At 37.8% G+C, this 27,076-nt stretch overlaps 1 protein-coding gene across 8 annotated transcripts in view; it reads left to right on the top strand.

The window, feature by feature from the left end:
- Positions 1-27,076, top strand: part of LOC126750933 (tyrosine-protein phosphatase 99A) — a 519,418-nt gene that overhangs the window by 124,015 nt on the left and 368,327 nt on the right. The gene's annotated exons all lie outside the window — the stretch shown is intronic.

Here is a 27,076-nt window from a genome sequence, read left to right as displayed (position 1 = left end):
AAAAACGGTCAAAATCGGACTTTAACTCTTCAAATCCCCAGATAACGAACACGTGGACGAAAGTGCCTAAGATTGATTTTTCACACAAAATATCGGTGACCCTATGAAACTTATTATTGAAATTCAGAAGAATATTTTCCCAAAAGTTATATGTCATTGTGTCAAAAATGGGTAAAATGGCAATAATACCTACCCTAGCCTCTACTAAAATAGAGATACTCGGGTTTCCGGTTGAGTTTATATCACATAGATGGGTCAATGGATAGGATATGTTAGTACAACTCAGAGAGCATATTTTCGCTCTTATCCTGTGGCATTGCGTCTATTATATTTATATGCCAGAAATGAAAATGTTGGTCTTTATACCGTATACATCGCTTAGGATAAGATTAATTTGCGAATTACCCCAGCTACCATGTACTATACTTTATACTGATTTTCGTTATTCTAGCAATATATTTCCGCAAAATTAATGTGGCCTTGTAAAAAATGGGTAAAGTAGGGAATAATACCATCCGTAGTCCTTATATGCATAACAAATATATGGATTTTCGGACGGATTATATTGAACATAAAATTCGGCAGTTCTCCTGTATACTTGTTTCTAGGATTGCGAAAGTCAATTCAATCAGTGTAGACCTTCCCCTAACCTCAATATACCCGATATAGTAATTTAAAACTTTCCACCTGACTTTGAGTCGTTTATGTTAGTCAAACTATGTGCTATTTTTTCTTTTTTAAATGAAGTTCGGCTACACCGGAACTTGGCCCTTCCTTACTTCCTTATAAACTCAAAAACGCTGCTAAATTCACGCCAACAACATGCGCACCCACTTTGTCACAATTGCTGTCGACACAATTGGACTACCCAGAGCCACAAACAATTGCCCATATTCACACCAGCACAACTGCAACACCAACAACCGTTACGCCTGCATTGGCACCGAAATGCTGGTGCGCGGCGCTCGCTATCACTTTGCACTTAATTTTATTTTGCAGAACTTCGCAACGCAACATTTAATGTCATTGCTGATGAAGCGCGCGCTGACACACTTCTGCGCCTTTTACTAACGGCGTTTCTTGCTGTTGCTTATTTTGCTGCTGTTGTTGTTTTGTTGGTGGTGTGGCAATTGAGTGGGAGTTTGTAGGAAATGTTGCACGCATAGTCGCCGTGCTTTGTTTGTCGCCGTGTCGTGTGGGCAACGCAGCAGAAAGTGTCATTTCATCAGCTACAATGTTGCCTCATGTGTGTGGCAATAAGCGCCCTTAGAGGCGTCACACACACACACAACAGGGTGTACGCATAGAAATTTATTTGCTTCACGCATTTGCCATGCCGGCAATGTTGCAACACAGCCGGCTGATGATGCCACATTGGCAACATTTGCATTGCCATGAGCGCGCGCTTCAATGCCTTCTGCAAATTTTTAGATAAGAATGGTGCGGAAATGTGTTGTTGCAGGCAGCTGTTGCTGTTGCATGCACATCGGCGCGCTCTATACTGCCTCACACACGCGTCTACAAGCTATGCTTCTATGTTAGTTGTTGTTGCTATCATTGTTTTGCTGGATGTGTGCAGCCCGTTGTTGTTGGTGTGTTTGTTTGCTGTTTCCGTTGTTGTTGCTGTTGTTTGCTGCTCTTGCTTTCACATGTGCGCTACTTTTTGCGTCGCTCCGGCATTGCGTTGCCAAAGAGGAGAATTCATAAGCAAATAATTACGTATACGCCATGCGCCACAAACCTACATTCAGCAACCTGACGTCCTTCCTGATCCCCCCCCTCATGCAGTTACATCACATTACTTAGTACCTAATTTCTAAGTAGCAATTTGTTGTGTTGCATGTTGTATAATTGCATGACTGCCGGCTCAGCGGGGGTGGTTGTGAGATGGTGCGCTTGACGGTTGCGATGTGCACATAATTTAGTTAGAAGAATATTTAGTGATACAAAATGACGGGAAAATCTCTCAAATTATGCGCGTCTACATTGTTGTAGTGTAGTGGTGCGTATGACAGTGCCTCGTAGCTGGAAAATATTTTTGATTCGGTTCCTGTGCTATTCGGCTTGTGAGTGATAAGGGAAAGAAAAATCTATATAAATAAAAATGAATACCAAAAATGTATGTACGCGCATAACTCAATAACGCCTGGACCAATTTGGCCAATTCTTTTTCTTAAATGTTTGTTGAAGTTCAAGGATGGTTTTTACGGCGAGAAAAATTCGAATAGTTTTCGGAAAACCCCTAAAAACAGCTCTTTTCTTTTCCCCATACAAACGTTACAATAAATATGAATGTTTGTTTGTTAGTAACACTAAGAGAACGGTTGAACCAATCTTAATGAAATTTTTAAAGGTTGTTTGTTGTGGATCGGGAAAGGTTTAGAAACAAAATACCTTATACTTTTCATGAGGAGAAGTCGGAAAATTGGACAATCCCAAAAAGTAACATTTTCCATACACATTTTTTTCAATTTTTGTTTGTTTTGTTTTTCAATATTTTGATTTGTAAATTATTTGAATCGTTCAATTGCGGTCGCTTACTTTTTTATTCCGGCTATCCAAAGGAAAAATTATTGAAAATTATTCAGTGAAAACTTTATGTATGTTTGAGACGATGTGATCAATTACAGATTGAAATTTGTTACGAAGCCACGAAGAGGTGGCGCTAATATTGGTCGGCGTTCTTTTTGCCATCAACGTATGGCAGCCCAAAGAAAGGCAAGAAGTACTCCCAAAATGCGATGACATACGTGCGGAATTATGGATCGCGGTCAATCAGCTAGCGATCGTAACGATATCACAGCACGACTTTTTAAACAATAGCTGCGATGTTTGATGGTCTTTATCTTGAAGCAACCTATGGTATATATGATGCTGTTAGATGCTGAATGTGTTCTGTTGAGTAGCAAAAAAGAGGTTTGCCGCACGCACACATTCTTCTTTGGATGCGGATGGTGATTACACCAGATCAAATTGATGAAATCATTTCAGCGGAAATTCCTGATTCAGAGATAGATCCAGAATTATACGAAGTGGTGAAAACCAATATGATTCATGGACCTTGCGAACCTTACAATCCCACTTTGGTTTGCATGTTTGACAATAAATGCACGAAACACTACTCATGTGCTTTTCTTTCGGAAACGGGAATGGGAAATGATGGATATTAACTGTATCGGCGTCACTCACCAGACGACAATGGCAGAACATTTAGCATTTAGAGGCGTGAATATCGACGTTAACAACACATCGAAGTTGACAACACATGGGTCGTACCATATTCGCCACTTTTGTCTAATTCACATTCAAAACTCATGTCAATGTTGAATATTGCAGATTGGTGTAATCGATCAAATACGTTTGCAAGTACGGCACCAAAGAAAGCAACATAGCGGTTATTGGCCTTGAACGATATGAGATCAGCAGTATCAAATGGGTCGATATGTGAACTGCAATAAAGCGCTTTGTAGGATATTTACTTTTGCAATTCATGAAAGTTTTCCGACTGTTTTGCGTCTCGCGGTTCAACTTCATTTAAGTCATCGCGTATTGTGAATGGTACAGTGTGTGCAACATTTTGAGAAGCATGCCAGCAGTAGCATTTGCTGGAACATGATAATCACTGGAAACAGACGAAGGACAATGCGGTAGTACTTCGCATGCCACTGAAGTTCGCATACTTTTCGCGAAGATCAATTCGCGTTAATTATGGGATACGAAAAAATGACATTGCCGATGACATTTTACATTGTATTCGCTAAGAATTGGAAATGGGCAAATTTCGGTTGATACTTCCAGTGGTTTGATATCGATTTCACCTCCCTTTTGTCAATTCACTTCAACGGAAGATGAACTCATCACGAATGTTTATCCGAACATTGGCCAAATTATCGTAACTACGATTGCTTGAGTGCACGTGCAATTTTAGCTGCCAAAATTACCGATGTTAGTGATTTAAACTGGAAGATTCAAAGTCAAGTTCCGGGAGGTTTGTGCTCATATAAATCGATCGATCGTCTTGACAAGGAAAACGAAACCGTAAATTATCCAGTGGAATTTGGAGAGCCTTGGTATGCCCCAGTATCATTTGCGTCTTAAAGTTGGATCTGTCATTATTATGTTTCACAATCTTCATGCGCCGAAACTGTGTAATGGAACCCGAATGATTATGACGCAGTTATCGAATACAAGGGACAGCCATTTCATTTCAAACGTATTCAATTTCCAGGGAAAATTGCCCTTGCGTTGACAATCAACAGGACACAAGGAAATCGGGAAATGCTATGTTTTTCACACGGCCAGATATATGTGGTGTGTTGACGAGTTGGAAACCCATCTTCTCTATATATTTACGCACCAGAACAGAAATCAAAAAATTATGTTTATTAAGTTGCGCTACATAAAAAAATGTAGAAAAATCGTAAATAAATCATTTTCGACAGAATATAATATTTGAAAAGTTGATTAGCGACCACATTTGGCGCTAAACTCATTTTTAAATTGCAAACTGAACCCTGTGAAAAGCTTTGGTTGCTTAATTAGATCTCTCAGTATTGAATGAGAGCTGTGCGTTATGGTTTAAAGCTGGCCTTCTTGAGGTATTAAACGAATTCAAAGAGTAAGATAAATTTGTTTATAAAATGCAAATTCTTTATTTATTCTTCCAAATCAATTTCATCCATTCAAAGTAGTCCTCTTCCGATAAAATGCACTATTAGTAACACTTTCCAGTCTTGGAAACAGTTGGAATAGGCTTTTCCGGTATAGCCTTCAAGATCTTCTTCAGTTCGGCTTTTATCTCCTCAGTCAGGACAAAACGGCGTTCTCATATTAGCATTTTTAGTTTACTGAATATACAGAAGTCGCTCAGAGCCAAATCAGGCGAATATGTTGGTTGTGGAACGATATCCAGCATTTGCAGTATGACATAATGCATTTGAGGGACTTTCACACCAATCGAGACCTGACGCTATTCAGATCAAAAAGTAGGGAAATTGTTGCCGAGCCTAAGACTGGTAGCGTATTTCCTTTGTAAGTGAAAGTTGGTGGTATATTCTCTCTAATAAGTCAGAGCTTAATGAAAATATTAGTTGGGCCGACTATTTTCGGAAAGCCTCCGTCAATTGGGCTTTCAGGCTTCGAAGTGATTGCAGCAATCTCCATATAATTGTAATCAGTAGATGAAGTGAAATTCTTCAGTGCGCTGACTAACTTTTGTCCCAATATCACTCAAATGGATGCCATAAGCTTTGCTAAGCTCTAATGCAGTAAAACTTTTAGTGCCGTAAGATATGTCTGGCCCGAATATAAATACAGACATCTAATGAATGCCTGTGCATCAGCTGATCTATCATTTAATTAATTGCTGAAGTCGTAACGGTTTATTAAACAATTGGAGTCCATATGGAAATCTTAAATTTCTTATCGATTGCCAAGTAAATGACGTTCTGACGAAGAATAAGAGGTAGAACACGGCATAACATGAACCTTGGATCTCATATTATCAGCCAAACTGGACCGGCCTGACTGAAATCCAAATTCAACGTTAAAAGCTTACTTTCTCACAAAGGACTTGTCTTTACAAAATGTGATCCCACGCTCGCGTATCCTCCGTAGAGTCAAACTTAAGCTTTCTGAATGTAATGACGGAATTTTACGGGTTAAAGTGAAAGAAGTCAAGGCAGTTCTCATACAAATGGAAGTTTTTTACTGTGCATCTCTGCAGAGCTCTATGAAAAATCAACGGCATAGTGGGATTATTGCATAAAAGGGGCGTGTCAAACCAATATAAGCCAACATTTTCACACTTTATATCTCTGAAACTGCTTTTTGAAAAGCAATATTTAAGAATTTCGGTGGAAATATATGGTAACGGTTTTTTCTTATAATTTTGAGTCTAGATAATGAGATATCGTTAATTTTTCTAAGTTCTATTTATATCAAACTCTTGTTTGTGCATTTTTTTAAGTTATTTATGATAAAGAACTAAACCCTAACCTTTGCAAGATTAAGGCGAAACATCGCTGTAATCTTATCTTCGGCAAACCAGTAGCCATAGCCGAAACTGATAGTAGCCATCTCAGCGATTTTGTGTTTGGATAAAAGCGCTTTGTCGATCTATAAAAGTCATATGATACAGTTTTTAGTAGTTTTAGGTACCAACCCGACCGGCGTTCTAAGCTGACCTCTTAACTTAACCTGACGTAACCTAACCTAACCTTCTCTAAGTTAACCTAACCTAACCTAACCTAAACTAATTTTATATCAATCCCAGCCACCTCTGTAGGTTTGCCGATAGTGTGCCTATTGAGAAATTTCAACCTCATTCTAGCAAAAAATCGAGCAGTTGAGAATAAACCAAATCGCCTTCCTGCGCATGCTTTCGCAATTTGCTAATACAGCCTTGGCAATTACTGATTTGATATGTACCGATGTACATAGTTCCTAAGCTGATGAAATGGGTATAAAAGTGGTTCCTCAGCACCCAGTTTCCAGCAATTTCCTTGAAAAAGTCGGATAACAAAGTAAGTTAATGTAATTGCTGAGAAGATCTAACGCCTTCTAGACAAGTCTTGAGTGCACTGTTAGCGAGTTCAAGGGCAATGTCGGCGCTCTGCTCTCGAAGTGAGTGCAAGCCTCTATGAAGGAAACATCTAGCGCTACCTTGATGACAGCCAACTCCGATTCGAAGTCACATGCTGAATCTTATTGCGGGGATACTTCATAACTAGGAACTGATTTCCCACTTAATATTAATTATATTTTTCTCAGAACAAACCATAAGCCAAACTACACATTTATAAACAAGTATTAAAAACAGAAAAAAATTCACACTTAACGGTTATCTTTCGTAGAACTTTGAACAAAAGCAGCGCCATTTCACTATTCTCCTCCACAATTACAACAAGCGAACAGCGCGCAATACTCTGCCTGCACCATGTTAAGCAAAGCTCTGGCATTCGTCGTGCATATGCAAATGTGAGTGTTAAAACAAAAAACAAAAAAAAAAAAGCGACTGAGAGCTTACAGAAATATTACAGCGATAAGCTGCGAATAATGTAGACACTTCAGTGCGAAGCCACAACCGGCGAGAGCGGCGAAAGTTTTTATTTAACGTAACTGCAACTGGTAATACAGTGTGTGTGTGCTTGTGTCTGTGTGTGTGTGCATGTAAATGCGCTTTCACTGCCACATATGCGCACGCAAATCGCCTTCATCAATGGCACTGCCACCAAATGGAGACGCTACACAGCAATAAAACGCACAAACCACTCACACACACACTCGCATTTTTTCTTAAATTGTTAAAGCAATAACAACATTGTAGCGTTACAAACAGTTGTTTGAGTGCTGCACAGTTATCTTTGGCGCTGACTGCATTTGCAACTTAAATGAACTGCCATGCGTTGCTCACGCCACACCCGCCATGCCGCCAACCACCAGCTGCCGCACGGCTAACGGTCTACACAAAAGCAATGCGAATCTCGGCACAGGGTTGCTTTGCGTACGAACTATTTGGCCTGCTGTCACATTTGATAAGGGTACGCTGCGCTGCTTCAACTCCGCTAGTTTGTGTATATATATGTGGAGCGCTGGTCTCTTGGCGTGCCACAAAACGCTGCAACAAACGATGTCATTATTAGCGTGAAGTTCTGCTTTGTGCGTTCACATTAAAAGTTTGCGTAAATTTTTCGCAATTTTTTGGAGTCCTCGCTTTGTTGTTGGTCGCTTTGATTTTGGCGCAAGTGGAAAGTGATTTTTTCCCATTGACTCTTTTTGTGTCTTCCATGCTTTTTGGGGTTTGTTTGTCTTCCATGCTTTTTGAGGTTTGTTTGCTGTCCTTTTCGAAATTATTTTGTCATTTCGCATCGAGACTTGACCGCAAGCTCAGCGCTTCCACTGGCTGTGGTTCGCTTGTTTTGCCAACTTTAACTTTGACAAAGGGCTGACAGAGTGTTGCAAATGCATTTGGGAGATGTGCTCGACAAATGGCTTTTTGAAAACTATGCGTAAAAGCGCAACTACTGAGGGGAAAGTGCAATTAACTATAATATGCTAGTGATTTAAAGAGTTTTTCATTTTGCTCAATCCCTTAACGGTTTACAAACAGCTCTCATGAACCCCCTTTGTCTGACCTGTGGGGGAATTATGTTTATGCGACAAGTTGGCTGCTTTTCAGAACACTCGTTAATTTATTTTAACAAAAATTATTACTTTTTTTTAAAACACCATTATTATTTATCAATATTGCGAGGGTTTTGGGATTTTAACTTAGGAATGATGTACAAACTTCTTTTTTAGTACTCGGCAATTAAAATTCGGGCTTGATAAAGATCAACTTATGGTTGATAGAAGAGAGATTTATACAGTATTTTTGTATTTTCTTATATAACGGAGAATTTTCATTCTAAGCCTATGAAATTTTGGCGAAAAACTCACAAAAAATCAATGCAGTATGCGGTGGTGCATTATCGTGGTGCAAAAGCCAAGAGTTGTTGGCTCATAATTCTGGTCTCTTTTTATACTCTCGCAACAAAGTTGCTAAGGAGAGTATTATAGTTTTGTTCACATAACGGTTGCTTGTAAGTCCTAAAACTAAAAGAGTCAGATATAGGATTATATATACCAACGAGATCAGGGTGACGAGTAGAGTTGAAATCCGGATGTCTGTCTGTCCGTCCGTCCGTCCGTGCAAGCTGTAACTTGAATAAAAATTGAGATATCATGATGAAACTTGGTACACGTATTTCTTGGCTCCATAAAAAGGTTAAGTTCGAAGATGGGCAAAATCGGCCAACTGCCCCGCCCACAAAATATTAAAGTGAAACGCAAAGGTTTCATATTTGGACGTTGGGCACCGCCCCCCACTAAGTTTTTTGTACATATCTCGGAAACTACTGCAGCTATGTCAACCAAACTCTATACAGTCGTTTTCTTCAGGCATTTCCATATACAGTTCAAAAATGGAAGAAATCGCATAATAACCACACCCACCTCCCATACAAAGGTTATGTTGAAAATCACTAAAAGTGCGTTAACCGACTAACAAAAAACGTCAAAAACACTAAATTTTACGAAAGAAATGGCAGATGGAAGCTGCATCCAGGCTTTTTCTAAAACTTGAAAATGGGCGTGGCGTCGCCCACTTATGGACCAATTTCACCATATCTCAGGAACTACTATACCGATTTCAATGAAATTCGGTATATAATATTTTCTTAACAACCTGATGACATGTACGAAATATGGGTGAAATCGGTTCACAATCACGCCTTCTTCCAATATAACGCTATTTCGAATTCCATCTGATGCCTTGTATAATATATTCATTAACGATGATGATATCGGATTGTTACTGTATTTGAAAAATATGTAAATGACGGATAAAAAATCATCACTTTATCATCCCGAAGTATAAAATGCTCGGTGACACCCGAACTTAGCTCTTCCTTACTTGTTACGAATAACTTCACGCAAACGACGCATAACACTCAAATAGTTTTCCTTGTTGACAGTTTCATTCGTCGGAAGGAATTCTGAGTGCACCATGTAGTAGTAACGGCGCTAGGCTATTAAACTCTGAAAGTCCCATCAGTTCTGCAGACTTGTGAGGAACAAGGCAATTCCTAATAGTATTTTTCAGGTTGTCAGTTCAATATTCTTTTATGCACTTTATACACCTTGAAAGGTACATAAAAAGGTTGTGATAAAATCGGAAAAGATAGATTCTAAAGCAACCATGTCCACTGAGTATTTGGGTTAGGTGGAAGTCTTGGTCCCATATTATCTATCCTCCACGAATGGATGTCCAGAATTAGTCTGTGGGTGCACCGTTCCTTGGTTGCTTATAACTTATGGCTCACTTATTACTCGTAACTTTCATCGATTTATTAAATGTATATATGCTAATCTAGGCGTATCAGCTAACTCCATACCAAGTTATATTCAAATCAACCCAGCCGTTAAGTTGTGAAGAAGTAACAAACCTACACACTCACAAACTTTCGTCAGGCAGTCGCCTAAGGCCACCAGAAACGTGGCAGTTGGCGAAAATTCTCCTCACTAGGTAAATGTGTCACCCTTTGCCGGTCACTGGCGTACGTACAGGCTGCACTAGGTAGCTGAAATTGTTTTTCTAGCGTTGCAAACGGAACAAATCATTAAAATCCCTGCGTTTGTGCTTAAGCACAACACCTGCACTTAACTATACCGTCTACATGTCGCGCAGTTTATATTATTTCGTCTTTCAAACTGCAATATTACAATTTGTGTAACTTATTATTATTATTAATAGACTAAAAATAAAGCAATGTTACTCATACGCCATGCTGCACAAATATTTTTGTTATAAATACTTTGCTGCTATGAAGTATTTCTTTTACAAACTAATCCGTAAGGAGAATTTATTGCGATTTTTTACTTATTTATTAAAAATTTCGTATGAATATATATTAGATTCGCTACTCTGCACACAAACCAATTGCTGTAGTGGGCTTTCAGAACTAAAATTTATTCAGTAACTGAAATCAAAAAGTCAAATAAACCAAATTAATTGCTTATTACTTCTTTTTAAATTTGTTAAAAATATTTTTTAATATCAATTTAATTATTTTTTATTTAAATAGTTTCTTCTTAAGCCATCTTTACCTACAATAAGCTTGTTATATATTTTTTATCACCTGTGGTAATTTAGATATTCATTAAAAATTGAATTTCAAATCAATTTTCATGCATGTGATATATTCAATTACACATGTGCAATTAGTTTCTAATATACTTGCCACAAGAAATAAATAATTTAGATATAATTGTAATTGTTGCTGACAATTACCACAATGCTGATGGCACAAACATGAGGTAATCATTTCATGCAGTGCTGCACATATACACACACATGTACAAAGGCTTATATACTTAATTATAAATGATTACATGCATTCATATATATATATATATATATATATATATATATATATATTTATGCTCAAATAGCCATGCATTTGTATTGAATGCAAATAAATTCAATCATTTGCTGCCAATTGCAGTCATCCAAAGTCCGATTTGCACGCTGGCTGTTGCACAAATAAGCGCCATTAAGCTTTAATAACAGATTGAATAACGGTAAATGCGCACTCATTACTTTGCGCAACAAAACTATGTCTCTGCACATTATATGTGTGAATATATTTTTACTCAAACAGCTGATGAGATGAGCAGATTGCTTTTGTGCTTGGGTAGAAATGTGTGTGTTAATATATATGTGTGCATATTAGGGTAACCGTTAATTGTCAAGTTGATTTTTCTTTTGTACAAAATGCTCTACAGAAAAGATCTTAATCACTTTCCCTACAAAAAAGAGCTTAAAAAGTCAGAGTTATGTATCAAATGTACTGAGTTGCTCATACGACATGGTGCACTTCAGGCATAGTGCAGCCCCAAGTTGTATATAGTAAATGCAAAATATCAAAAAATCGCATATTATATGAATGGGAAAAGAAAAATCATTGATAGAGTTTTAAATATGTAAATTAAAGTGCTTCTTTATATTCGATATTTTAGGACTAAAACTGAAATTGAAAGAAGATTTGCAAAACAAAAACAAGAAAAACCGTAATAGCGGTCAGTTTGTATGACAGATATATGCTGGGTTGGATAATAATATGTGCAAAATTTCGTGAAGATAATTTATCAAATAAACAAGTTTTCCATGCAAGGCTTGAATTTAATCGGTCAGATTGTCTGGCAGCTATACGATCTAGTGGCTCGATCTGAACAATTGTTTCGAAATTTGTAGATATGCTATGAATAAAAATCTAATAAAAATTTCGTGGAGATACACTGTCAAATAGAAAAATTGTCCTTACAAAAACAGACTTTGGCCATTCAGTTTGTCTGGCAGCTATATACCATAGAAGTCAGAAGAGCGAAATTTCTTTTAATAATGTAGCGCTGCTTAAGGCAATAATTCGTGCCAAATTTCTTGAATAAATCTTTTGAAATAAAAAAGTTGTCCATACAAAGACTTCTATTTGACCAGGCAGTTGGCATGACAGTCTTATCCTATTGTGGTTCGATATCAGCTATTCTGTCAAAAGAGCAGCGTTGTTGGCAGAAAATAACGTCGGCAAAATTTCAGAACGATATCTTTAAAACTGAGGCACTAGTTCGCATATATACAGACTGACAGACAGGATATAGGAAATAGCAACTCGTCACTCTGATCAAGTAAGTATAAGTATATCGTCACCTAAAATGCAAAACAACGTAACATCAGGAAATCGAAATAAGTTTTTTTATTGCTTATGATTCACTACATCATAGGACCTACATATATGTATGTATAATATGTAACAAACACTTTTCAGCTTACGCTTTCAGACATAACCAATATATAACCACTTTATAACCAAAACTCATATTTTGTTTTTTATTGCTTACTATTCACTACATCAAATCACATCTGTGTAGCATAAAATTTTAAGCTTTTGCTATCAGGTATAACCAATATGTAACCAATGTATAACCAATATATAACCACTTTATAACCAAAACTCATATTTTGTTTTTTATTGCTTACTATTCACTACATCAAATCACATCTGTGTAGCATAAAATTTTAAGCCTTTGCTATCAGTACATATAACCAATATATAACCAATGTATAACCAATATATAACCACTTTATAACCAAAACTCAAATTTTGTTTTTTATTGCTTACTATTCACTACATCAAATCACATCTGTGTAGCATAAAATTTTAAGCTTTTGCTATCAGGTATAACCAATATATAACCACTTTATAGCCAAAACTCAAATTTTGTTTTTATTGCTTACGATTCACTATATCAAATCACATCTGTGTAGCATAAAATTTTAAGATATTGCTATCAGGTATAACCAATATATAACCCATGTATAACCAATATATAACCACTTTATAACCAAAACTCAAATTTTTTTTTATTGCTTACGATTCACTACATCAAATTACTTTTGTGTAGCATAAAATTTTAAGCTTTTGCTATCAGGTATAACCAATATATAACCAATATAACCACTTTATAACCAAAACTCAAATTTTGTTTATATTGCTTACGATTCAATGTATAATCCAATGTATAACCATGTATATATAACTCAATTTTTTTTTATTGCTTACGCTTTATAACCAAAACAATATAATTTTTTTTATTGCTTACGATTCACTACATCAAATTACTTTTGTGTAGCATAAAATTTTAAGCTTTTGCTATCAGGTATAACCAATATGTAACCAATGTATAACCAATATATAACCACTTTATAACCAAAACTCAAATCTTTTTTTGAATATGAGTGCTTTCAATTGTATCGTTTTTCCTTCGCTTGTAAACTTATGAAAATTGAGATGACGTTATTTCGGATTTTAGGTGACGATATGTATGCTATAGGAACTCCGACGCTTCCTTTAGGGCTCAGGGTATGAAAAATAGACTTTGAAAATAGGGCATACCCTAATATATGGTATATGTGTTGTTTAAGTGTCTGTGTGTTCATGTTGGTTTGCTGTTGAAAGCGCAGTGATTGCTTAAACACATATTACTTGATTGTTGCAATTGTCACAAATGCCACAGTAAGATGACAAATGCATGCATACAACTCAAACACACACACACACAAACAAATGAGCCAGTAAATGTAGTGTATTTTACACACAAATATCCGCAAACCGATAAATCCTTAATTGAGTGTTTGAGTGAGTGAGCTAGCATGATATTGGTGGTGAGCGAGCGATTGTTGTACACTTACAGATATTACAGTTAATTTCGTAGCTTTATGCATTAAAGCAGCCGACGAAGCTGTGGTTGCAAGGCAATCAAGCAAATAATCAGCAAATAAACTAATGAATGAATAAAATGGATACCGGAAAGGCAATGCAAGACACTCGGCCAACAACAATTAGGCACCTACTCATATATGCTCTGCGGCGCTCACTCACCGACTGTGAGTTGTGCGCTGCCAAAGCACACACAATGACTGTGTAAATATGTAATCGATTTCGGGCCATTGTAATACCTTAATGACATGAGGTAAATTAGCAAGTAGGCGGCTCGTGGCAAAACGATTTCGCAAATCGACAAATTCTACCAAATTGGCAAACAAGCGGCGGTGACAGCTGCACAAACAGCAACAAACACACACACGCATACACAAGCACACGTTGAACAGCCAAAATGTGTGTGTGTGTGCGCAGCCGAGTGGGCGTACATTTAGTTGAAGCAATTCATTAAATACACATACATACATACTAGAATCATAACAAAGGCACATACAAGCGCTTGCGTGGGTGTGTGTTTGTGAGTGCTTTGTTTTTGATTAATTTGATTGCGGTTAGCAGGTGGCAACATTGCCAATGAGCCTTAAGATGAAGTATGGACGCTTATAAATTCGAATGGCGTGCATACATATGTACATACATTTACAGATATCTAGACATACATACATATGTTACATAACCTCAATGTAGTAAGTGTCAATGCGTAATGTTTTATGGTTGTTTTATTGTATTGCGCTGTGCATATTGATGGCCATTCATTACTCGTGCGCGCCGCCAATAAGTGGTTCAGGCACTAACATGCCTCCCGTCTCCCCCATGCGCACTTTGGCTGCTGCGCGCTAACTGTTTTAGTTACTTATGCCGCTTGGGCGCGTCCACTTCACCTTCACCCAAATGTCGCTTTCGACGCGTTGCCTCCCCATTTGACCCATTTAATTCGCCTGCAGCTGCGCCGCATCATGTTTTTCCTGTTCATGTTGTTTTTATCGTTGTTGTAGTAGCAATTACTTGTGTGTGTTCCGAAATAGTAGTATTTATGTCAACAAGCGCGTTACAAGCTGCCACATACTTGTACCTCGCTTTTTTCGCAAGCTTTTTCGTTTTGTAGCTGCTGTTGTTTTTGTTGTTGGCAATCATGATTTTGCTATTGCGGGCGTTACACGATTAATTATTCGCATTGCTGGCCGTTCACAACGCTTGCGGTGCGTGCGTATGTGTGTTCGGTGAGCGTGCGGCGCGTCGCACTTCGCCGTTCGCCGTTCGGTTGGCAGTTTACACCAGCTTTTAGTCGCTTAATTACGCATGCAGTCAATAATGTATGGTCGTGGTAGTTATAACAGGTATTAATTTACGCATAATGTCCAATGCGTGTAGTTGATCGCTGCCGTGGGCGTTGCAAGTTTTTAAAAATTAATTTTCGAAAAATCGAACAATTTTTAAACATAAGCAATTTATAAAATAAATATGTATTTTTATTCAATTATTCTAAATTTGATATTTACAATTCAACAGAAAACAAGTAAGTTTATAAAATTTTCATTTGAAAGTCTTTAGCATTGGGTTTTCCAATAAGTGTGATATGATTTCCTAGAAGAAAACACACACTAATTGCTAAGGAAATTAAAATGTTTCTTACTTGAAGTCCAATCGATATAGTTAAGCCATGAATAAAACAAAATTCAAAAGGCCTCCAAAACTGCTTTTGCAGGAACGAATTCGATGCACCCAATTTCCGCGTATTTTTTCCACTAAATCAAGTCGTATGTCATGAATAGCGTGTTCAATATCGAGACATTATTGACATCAAAAGCTTCAAGAGAGTCTGGTGTATTGCTAATGAACAATGAATTCAAATAACCCCACAAGAAGTAGCTTTACGGTGTCAAATCACAACTTTCTTGAAATAATCGAATTTATTCATTTCGAAAGAAGTACGGATCGATGATTCTACCAGACCAAAAGCCACAACAAACTGTCAATTTAGATGGATGTTATGATTGTTCATGAATAAGTTGTGGATTTTCTATGAAACCAAAATCGACAGTTTTGTTCTCTTACTGCAGCACTCAGTTGAAAGTGAGCCGTAACGGAGAAGATGATTCTCTTAAAAAAATCGTTATCGTTTTCACGTTGCTCTAAGCCAAAATCTGCAAATTCACGACATTTACGTGGGTCCAGCGGCTTCAATTCTTGAGCGACAACAATTTTATACGGTTGCAAGCCCGAATCCTTTTGGCTCAAATGGAATTTATTTGGCAAATAAATTTATCGTAAAAGACGAGTTAACCCATTCTGAAAGGTGCAAGTCAGATCTTCAGTTTTTTAAGTCTCATACTTAGCACTATCTGAACTAATGTGTAGTACTAAGTTTTTAACATATTTTCTAAATCATTATTTGTCTAAATCGATACGACTTGTCAGTCAGAATCTCGCTCTACTCCACCATTTAAGATTATTTCACCACCAAATCCAGTCTAAGCATGCACTAAGCTTGCAGTTATATCTCAGTGAGCGGTCCATTCTTGGAAGTAACATTGTAGAAATACAAATGATTGTTCTTTGCTTTGAATAAGGTTTTCGCAAATAATATTCTCATAAATATATTTGTGGGTACATGTACATGTGATCAAATTTAAGCCGGAGTGATGAAAACATAACATTTTCAAATACATATTTTAATAAACAAATATTATCGCCTTCAAAATAGGATCACTACAAACACACCAACGTTTAATTAGCTGAGATGTCCTTCAGTGCCTTCAGCAAATTCTGATTTTTTCCGGTTTCAGTTCATTTTTAGAGCCACATTTTGGACGTCGCATTCAAAAACGCATATCTAGAAATGGTGTATTTGATGAATGTAGGTTCTCAGCTATATTGTCAAGCATCTCCCTTGACCTTTATTTGATGTCTTTTTTGTAAAAGAAACAGCTCATTTGGTATGATTGTAGTATTGACACACTCCCAACCAAAAACTTTAAACAATAAGTGTTGAGTCGATCCATTAGAGACGCTGAGACCATCCGCTTTCTTCTTGATGTCAATAGAACGATTTTCAAGCACTTTTTCTTTCAATATGTTATCATCATAACACAGGTGGATGCGCCATTCGCATGAGGCAAGTTTTCGATAACTTCAGGACCTTCACTGCATACTTTGTGACACTGAAATACTTTTAAATTAAAGTTTTTCGATTTTTCCGAAGATTCGGTTTGCTTTCGGTTCAAATTTAATAAATTGTAAATTACTTGAAATAGAATATTTATTGTTTTATAGAATATTTTCTCCACAAAACTGTTTATAGTATATAGAATATATAGTAAATCTACTATACGTTGCAACTTCTCAAATTTTAGAATCACAGCGAAACTCAAATTCGACCCTTGTTGGGCCAGGAAGAAGTTCTGTGTTGCTGGTTATCGGTCGAAAGGATTGTTAGCAAATTTTTAAGTCTTTTATGTAAGAAATCGGTCTTTCGAAGACTAGTCTTTTTAATTACTTAAGCTTAAAAAGCCGGAAATACCGAAATGTGTTCTTAAAAGTAATGTTATTTCGTACAATAAGCAACAACCGCAAGTTGTTATAAATTGCTTCACCTTACCATACTTGTTATATATTAGTACTAATTGCTATTAGTGTAGTATTGAACCAGATACTCTTCTACTACTGTAAAATATTTCATTTTGTCACTGACTCATATCTCTCTTTGTGTGGAATTCAAATTGAAAACAAGCGGCATTTTCCTCAAACAAATGCCGGCTCATCTACTTTCGGCTCATTCCTACACTTTTTTTGGAGACCTATTTCAATTTAATATAGCAAAAACGTACTAAAATTTAACGTAGCCTACATTTAGGAGATGTGGAATTTTATCTAAGACACGCACCAAAAATGAAAATCATGCTTTTTCTTAAGTGTTGTGCTATTAAACTGAAATATGCTGAGTGATTGAGCAGTAACAACAAAAATTACATTTTTTCAAAAACAATAAACATTTTTCCAGTAATCTGAAATTGCCATTATAAAACGCAAATGAACGAAGCATTTTAAAGCAATGTCCATAGACTTACTAGTCTTAACTATCACTTGGAAAAAATAGTAAACGATTGACTGAAGAGTTCAACAGAAACTATTGAAAACTAATTCTTATTATGCTTTCCGCCATTTTATAATGCTTGACGACCAACAGCCACTGTGTAAATAGTCACTTTTTTCGGTCAAATATATATATCTACGTATATATAGTATATATAAATTGTTTTCAATTTAAATTTCAATTTCTTGCCCTTCACAGCCTGCCACAGCTCGCCCACTTTAAGCGCTTTGAGCGGCCTCATTTTAAACTTATCTGCTTGTCCACTTGTCACAAAAGCATCGGCCTCCCACCGCTGTGACCCAGTACGCCGCCGCCGCAACGCTATGTGCGTTACTGCCTTTGAGTGCGTGTGTCTGGAGCGTGGAGCCTGCAACTGCGCTTAAATTACTTCAATTTAAGTTTTGTTGTCGTTTGTTGTTTCGGCTGTTGTTGTTGTTGTTGTTGCTGCTGCGCGTTGCCTGTTATTCTTAGAAGCGTTCTCTTTTTCAACTTTCCTTTGCGTGTCGTCACGCTCCTGCTGCACTTGCCCGCAGCGTTGACTGTGCGCCTTGTTGCTGTTTGCCAGCTTCCTCTGCATTTCCGCTTCTTCGCAGCCAGACAACATTTGTGGGCACGTGTGTGTGTGTGCACATAAATTGTGCGCACTTTTGAGTAAAACGCTGTCAAACTGCGCTTGCCGAATTCCGTTTTGGCTTACCGCCCGTTACGCGCCCATTGCCGCCAGCGCACGCTTAATAATATACTTTTCGCATTTTATTAAATTTCGTTTTTCTTTTCGCTTTGTGCGTTCTCGCTTCACACACTTTGCTCCGTTTGCACACTTTGCTAGTGGTGTCTCTTCTGTTATCTCCTGCCTTGCCGCTTTTGCAGCTGCGAATCCATGACAAACACATTCGCTTTCAGCGTGCGCGCCTGCAAATATGCAACTTTTCGTTTATGGCTATGGCTGTGGTAGTAGTAGTACGTATAGTAGGTCGGCATTTGCTGTTGTTGTTGGTGCATCTGTGTTGTCTAATATTTATTATGTGTTCACAGCGATTTTGCTGAGCGGACGCTTATTGAAAGCTTTCTGCATTTTATTAAGTGGCGCAATTTGTTGGAATTTTGAAAATAAATATTGTTTTTGGGAGTTCTTATTTTTTTCAAATTTTCGATTATTATTGTTTTTTTAATTTTAATCTTTTCTTTCACATTTTTGGTTATTACAACTTTTTTGTTAATTTTTTTGCTTTGATTTTTTTCGAATACTTTTTTATAATATTCGGTTTTGATTTTTTTTCGATTTGTTCGACTTTCGCTTCTTCACTTTTCAGTTGCGTACTCATTTATCTACACACTTATTCAGGCCATTTAGCACTTTGTTGCTCTTGTTGTTAATTTGTGTCGCTTATTTACTGGTTTTTTCTTAGCACTCACTTAAGTAGCCTTTGTTGTCATCAGATTCGCTGGCATTTAACGAATCTGGCACAAATTTTCTTTCGAAACTTTCTTTTATTTACAGTTTCCTTTACTCAGTGAGCAATTACTTGTTGAATTGTCACTTCCCATTTTCTGTTTTGCTGCTATTTATACAACTATATATTAGTAAATACATTCATACATAGTATATATCTACTTATCTTTATATATACATATAAATCTTCTGACCGTGTGTTTGTAATTGAACTGCTCCTAAACGGCTGGACCGATTTTGATGAAATTTTTTGTGTGTGTTCAAGGAGATTCAAGAATGGTTTAGATTCACAATTTGGTCCACTGGAAAATGTTTTATTTAATTAATTTTTCATTTGTAATCAATTGCTAATTTTGGAATGTTTGACCGATAGATTGCGCTACCATCGCAGTATCCAATATTCAAACCTTAAATTGGCGTAAACGTGCAATAAACAAAACGATGCCAAAGTAAAAGGCGACATATGTAGCCCAGTTTTCATAACGTGGACAGAGTTGTTCGTTCTTAAGTAATAAATTGGGTTATTCAATACATCTATGGGTAGCTATAACATTTTTTTCATACCTGCTAACTATTGGAGGGGGTATCTTGACAGGCAATTTAAAATTGCGAAAGATCTGACATAAAAAAATAGCGGCATAACTGAAGTGTTGATAAAAAGGTCTATTAAAATTTGAGATATACAGAAATTTTTTCGAAGCGTTGCAAGACTGATGCCATAACCTTGCCAGACGATTTTTTTGTCTTTCCACGCTTGAGAACCGTTTCTTAATATGCAGTCCACCAGGCTGACAATCGATTGGACTCGATTGATTTCACTGATGCACATCCCAAATTCAATAGTATTTTTACCTCAAAAACCAATTCTTTCTTAACGCACGAGATGCTTTTTGATTCATTTTTGTTGCTTCACCAAAAATGCGATTATTCCTTAACTAATATTTATAATCTAACTAATAGAAATCATAAAGATGGTATTAGTAGTACTACCTATGTATCAGCCACAGTAAAACACGGGCGGGTCTTCTAGTATATATATATTAATTTATGCATTACTCGTTCTCTATCCGCCGACCATTATCTGCACTCTTTCACGTTTCTCTAGAAATTTGTTGATTGAAAAATTGATAAGTCAATTATTTATTACTAACAGCTGCTGTTTCAATAAATTTATGGAAAAGTGCATCTATTTAAATATTTAGTAAGAATGAGATATGAAACTGCGCCAAAAGTACAAATTATTTATTCTTGCATGACCTGAAGGAATAATGCTTGTTGAGAAATTATTTTGTAAAATCAGCTACTAAAATGAGACGTGTAAAGTCTAGAAATAGATTTTAACAAGCCCCATATATGTAGATCAAATCAAATAAAAAAAGACAATCAGCATAACCTTGTTCTTTGAGGATTTTTGGGTTGTTTCTTTTTCGGTTTCGGCTCGTTTTTTCCCTTCCATTCCCATGATTTTTGACTTTTTTGCATGTCGAAACTCTTAAAGCCAAATCTCATTGACAATTATAAGGCTCTCCATGAATGTGGGATCAGGATTCGCACGATCAGGTATATCCAAAGAGATCTGTTTATGGTACACTGTTTGAAAAAATCAGCTTTATCGGGAGGAGTCGAGCAAGAACACATTTCTTACCCAAAATATCCACCAAAATGATTCGAACGGAACCGAAAAGAGTACAGATATAGCGCCATCCTAAACAAGCTAAATATAAATATAAGTAAATCAGACTATATTCTCCCAATGTTAGATTTCAATGGGCCCTTTGAGGTGAGGATTTTTTATAGAACTGAATGTTAAAGAGGTATAGTGGGGGAAAAGGATGTTACCGCTATCTACACTGGCACGATCAAAATCCACTGCGTTGTGAGGGTGGCAGTATACTTCAATGATCTTGAAATCTTTATCCCTATCCACCTGTCATACTCAGTCACCATCGTCTCTATTGAATAACTGCGGGAGGACACAGAAAGCAACCATATACACGGATAGCCAAGCGGCTTTACTTGCCTTGTGGACAACACAGATTAATGCAAACTTAGTCCACAACTGCAGGAAAGCTTTAAGCTCACTAGCAGAGACTCCACTTATCCATAATTTGGATTCCTGGCCACAGAAATATTCTCGGCAACGGAAAGGCGGACGAGTTTGCATAGCTAGAAGCCACTTAAGACGAGTGCGAAGCGCAGCCATTACTATAGTTGCTAGGAACGATCAAAAGGGAGCTTTATAAGCAGTTTGAACAAATCGCACAGAATTGAGGAGAGCAGACACTATCACAAGTTGCCAGATAACAAAACAAATATGCTCGCAACATCACAGGAATAGAACAAACGGCCTGCTATCCAGGCACAGAAACTGCATATACAAACTTACAGCTACAACTATGTGGCTACAAACGTTACAGCTACAAACTGTGCCTGCCTTATAGCAGTAGTTGCCGCAGCTGCAAGCAAGAAGAGAAAACGAACTTTCTTATCTACTAAGACGATAACCCAATCTCAAAATAATGTTGAGAAATTATTTTTTATCAGACAAAGAATTTGTATTTTTAGCTACGTTTTTTAAAAAAAGTGTCAAAACAATCATATTTGAATTTAGTTTGCCCAAGTTAGCCAAAAATAATAATTTAATTAAGACGAAATATTACCGCATCCAGAGGGTAAATCAAATAAAACTATAAAAATTGACAACAAAAGCCCAACGAGACTGTCAGAAGCACACCCACACACAACAATATAATGTGGAATATATGTACACGCAGACCATATAACCATAAGTAGGCATTTTGCGGCGCTTTGTTGTGCCATGAAACTTTGCATTGCAAACACACGGATTCGAACAACGTTACTCATGCGCCATGGTCGCCTCACACTCGGCAGAAATGGGCTTGAAAAATTGGAAAACTTGCAGTAACTGATAACAGTGAAGCCAGCGACGGCCTATGAATAAAACTAGTGCCAACATTTACCGTTATTTAACGCGAAATTCACACTTGCTTTGTTGGTGTGCGCGTATTTGTGTGTGTCGGCATTTGCAATGAGCAAAGTGTAAAGTGTTTAAGTAATCTGCTTGCATAGGCGCGGCGCGCTTTGTTTGTCAAAGTTTTATCAATAAATTTTAAATGCACACGCATGGGCGGCACAAATGAAGCAGAATGCGCCGTAAACGTTTGCAAAAACAAACAAATTCGCAAACACTTAAAGGCAAACGCACACCAACACACCATACGCTTGCAAAATGCAAATACTTATTATGCCTGCACGCGGCAAAAACATACGAAAACACAAAAATCAACAAAAAAACAACAACAACAACAAAAACAAGAAATGGTGAGAAATGCGAGAATGTGAGTGGCAAAACTAAAGCGACAGTCAGTGCTAGCGCTAGTGTGTAAAGCAAAATGAAAAGCGCGTCTGTTATACGGCGCTCGTGAGCAGGGCGCGCGCTGCCCCGATGAGTGACGTAGAGACATGAGCGCAGCAGTCTAAGTGCCATGCTGTCGCTCATAGGAAAGCGCATTAAAGTCGCTATTAGTACGCACACATGCTGCGCCTCAAGTGCTTACTCACATATACATGCGCATAGACATGCTATAACCACATATAATTACATGTGTGTGTGCTTGTGTTCGCCTGCTGTGTAGCTTAGTGTGTGGTTAGCGCTTCCGTTGTGACAGCGCTGCTGCTGCTATGAAATCGCTAATGTTTGTTGCTGTATCTACACATGTGTTTGCGTTGTTTTTACTAGTTTCCACACACTCACACAAACACACATGCTTTCTATGCATATAGACAAGCGCGCTGGCTCGCCTTTTGTGCGCGTCAGTGTGCGTGCGGTTGCAGTTGAAACTTATGAAATGCACTTTTCGCATTCCCTCAAGCCAGCTTGGGAGCGCACACATACGCGCTCACACTCACACATACGCGCGCGCACTCTAACTAACTGCGTCAGACACATGAGGTCGCCTACGCCGCAGCAGCATAAAGTTTTATGCGCTGCTCGCACCAACCGCAGGTGCATTAAATTGCATTTTAATGTTGGCAAAACTATTTCAGTTGCCCAACAGCAACAAAAACATGAACAACAACCAGAAGAAAAGGCGCACCAGCAACTATCACAGTCTCGAGCTGTAACTTGAGTGGCAACAACTCTAAGGTAAAAAACAACAATAGTTACTTCAAATACCTGTGCGCGTGTGTGTGTGTTTTTGCGCAAATTTTTCACTTTACTTCTTTTTTACTGTTATTTTTGCTGTTTGCAGCAATGTGCATGTGTTGTTACTTGCGCCACATGCTGCAACTTCCTCAGGTGTACGAAACTATTTTTACCGCCGGTACTTTCCGCTCAAATGAGGGAGACTTTTATTGCGATTTTATAATTTTAATTTTATACCTGTTTACACATGTATGTTTGTATTTTAGTTTATAAGGTTGCATTAAAATTTTAACTGCTTTGCTGATTACCATTTTTCTCCTTCTTTTCAGGTAAGTGAACTGAATGCAAAGGTTTTCTGACTCTATAGATTACTTCAGATGAATAATTAAGTAAGTTAAGCTGATTTTGTGATTTTGAGCTATATTATCAATACTTTTCGTTCGCATTTTAAGGCTAAATACACAGTGAAGCCTAAGACCTAAGTACTATCAAAGCAAGTTCCAAAATAATGTCCATGATATTATCTTCAACTTTGTCTATGAGAGCTCTTTTCTTGCCTTCATATCGCTCTTAAGAGGTTATAACCCATTGAAATTATAAAAAAATTTTTTTTGTAAATTTGTTAACGAAAAAATTATGCACATTTATTGAAAATAATCTACTTTAATAATCGGCGATTCATTTTGAAAAATTTTTAATTCCCTTCATACCGCCAATTTCCAGAAGACTCCGAAAAAAGGTGTCAGACGGTGAAGAAGATTTGCTGCTTAAAGTTATCCATAAACTGAAAACAAATTATTATGACAATATTTTAGCTGAAGGAGTGATAGAATCAGTAAACATAATTTGTCCCTTTTTAAAAACTACTCGGAGAGGTCCTTGCCGATTTAGCGAAGCTGATAGTAGTGCTTAGTGTCATTCTACAAAACTCTGTGAGTACTGTCAGTGATATCCAAAGCTGCTTTGAAATCGACAAAAAGTTAATAGGGGTCGACGCAGGACTTGACGTATTGTGAAAATATGGTCTATAGTGGATTTTCCAGGAACAATAAGATAAGATCCAATCAGTTTGTTTAAAATGTAATGTCTAGAAGCCTGATGCCGCGATAAGGTCAACACTGTAAGCATAAAAACCTTCCAACGCCGAAACTTCTGGGGAGCCTCTTTTAAAGTGAAATAATTCGTCTTCTATTGGCGATAACTGGACGCTGCTATCGGAAGAATAGTTAATTTATTTTTTTTTTAATGTCTCACAAATATATATATATATGTATATATATATATATAAACCTCAAATGTACCCCTAATCCTCATAACAGATCTAAAATCGTAATCATCTCAGTTTACCTGTTTAAATTTGTTTAGTTTCGTTTAGGGTTTACTTTTATAATTTAAATTTATACAAAAAATTACGTTTTTTTCATATCCATGACCTTCAATGTACTTATACTGTAAGAAAAAAATAGCACCATATCAATGTAATTGCGTGCACATAAATGAGGCTGCTCAATTGTGGTTTTATTTAATATCAAACTAAATACGATTTTAGGTAGTCTTCTTGGATTTTAACAACCTTAAGTGGTACTGAAGCTTCCAAAAAATTCTTTTTCTTCTGGCGTAGACACCGCTTACGCGTTTATAGCCGAGTAAACAACAGCGCGCCTGTAGTTTCATCTTTTCGCTACACGGCGCCAGTTGGATATTCCAAGCGAAGCCAGGTCCTTCTCCACTTGGTCCTTCCAACGGAGTGGAGGTCTTCCCCTTCCTCTACTTCCCCGTCGAATACTTTTAGAGCTGGAGTATTTTCGTCCATTTGGGATGCTAGCCAGCGTAGTCGCTGTCTTTTAATTCGCTGAACTACATACATATGTTTTTTTGTTGAGAGGAAATATTTCGTCTTGCCCTCGTTCACCACCAGACCCATTTGCTTCGCTGCCTAATCCATCCTGGAGAAAGCAGAATTAACGGTGCGGGTGTTAAGGCCGATGATATCAAAATCATCGGCATACACCAGCAGCTGTTGGGATCTCTCTTTTCGTGGATTGGGCAGAACACACTTTGATTTCTATCGTTGGGCATGCTTTCGTCCGACCATATATCCTTATCAGTTTTTCGCCGCCGTGTTTGAATAGCCCGGCCGGAAATCCATCGGCCCCCGCCGCTTTGTGGTTCTTCAGATGGGTAATTGCTATTCGAACTTCTTCATGGTCGGGCAATGGAACGTCTGCTCTATCATTACCGATTGGGGAATCAGGTTCACTTCTCCTGGCGTTGTACTTTCACTGACATTCAGCAGGCAGGAGAAGTGTTCCCTCCATAATTTAAGTATGCCATGGGCAGCGGTCACTTGACCACCTGTGGGGGTTCTACAAGATTATGCTCTGGTCTTGAAACCTTCTGTTAGCCGACGCATTTTTTTGCAGAATTTTCGAGCATTACCCCTGTCGGCCAGCTTATCAAGCTCTTCATACTCACGCATTTCGGCCTCTTTTTTTTCTGTCTGCAAATGCGTCTCGTTTCCCTCTTCAGCTCTAGGTTTCAATCCCATCCCGAACGTGTTGTGGTCCATAGTAACGTTGAGTGGTAGGCACTCCTCGTCGTACCAGCTGTTCTTTTGCATTTTCCGAAAACCAATGGTTTCGGTTGTAGCTGTACGTAAGGAGTTTGAAATGCCGTCCCACAGTTCCCTTATACCGAGTTGTTGACGAGTGCTCTCAGAGAGCTGAAGTGCAAGTCGAGTCTCTCTCATAGAAGGCATCTCTTCCGTCGGGGCGTGTGCGCAGATCCGCGATATGTTGATGGTGGCTAGATGTTTATCGATCGGGGTGAATGACAGTACTCGGCGACGGAGTCTATCTTCCACCATGAATCCCACAACGAATTTGCGCTCCTTTAAATGGCCACTGTAGTAAATGCCACAAGGACCTACTCGCCTCAGTCCTCGTTCCGTCCATTGCATTTCTTGGATGACGGTGATGTCAGCCTTTATTTTCACGAGGACATCAACCAGCTGGGCAGCGGCACCTTCCCAATTAAGGGACCGGACATTCCAGGTGCATGCCTTTAAATCGTAGTCCTTATTTCGTTTGCCATGGTCGTCATCAAAAGGGGAGTCTCTCATCCGAAACTGTTTTGTCCTTTTCATTCGTATTGTTTTTTAAATGGCGGGTCCCAACCCCAGCGCACAACCCTGTGTAAGGAATGTTTCGCCTTCTCACTTTAGCTCGTCTTCAAACGGATGTTCTTCGACTTCCCAGAGGATACTTGGTCCAAGACCGGTACTCGTGAACTGCTTCAGCCATATGTAAAGAATTTTCCTCACTTGCGTTAACTTCTACACTTGACGCCGTCCTCCCAAAAAATTTAGTTTAGTAATAAACAGCAATATTTAAGAGTATTTTTATTGGAGTGATGCTCTATGCCTAAAGCATGAATTATATACCACCACTAAAGTCAGTTACCACCGAAGTCAGCTAAACTCCGAAACTTTACTTGCCTTCACATAAATAAATACACTAACACATAAAAACGGCAAATTTATT

The sequence above is a fragment of the Bactrocera neohumeralis genome, chromosome 2 (genome assembly GCF_024586455.1).
Source record: "Bactrocera neohumeralis isolate Rockhampton chromosome 2, APGP_CSIRO_Bneo_wtdbg2-racon-allhic-juicebox.fasta_v2, whole genome shotgun sequence".
Lineage (NCBI taxonomy): Eukaryota > Metazoa > Arthropoda > Insecta > Diptera > Tephritidae > Bactrocera > Bactrocera neohumeralis.
The sequence above is the reverse complement of the archived record's forward strand: the minus strand, read 5'-3'. Positions and strand labels throughout refer to the sequence as shown.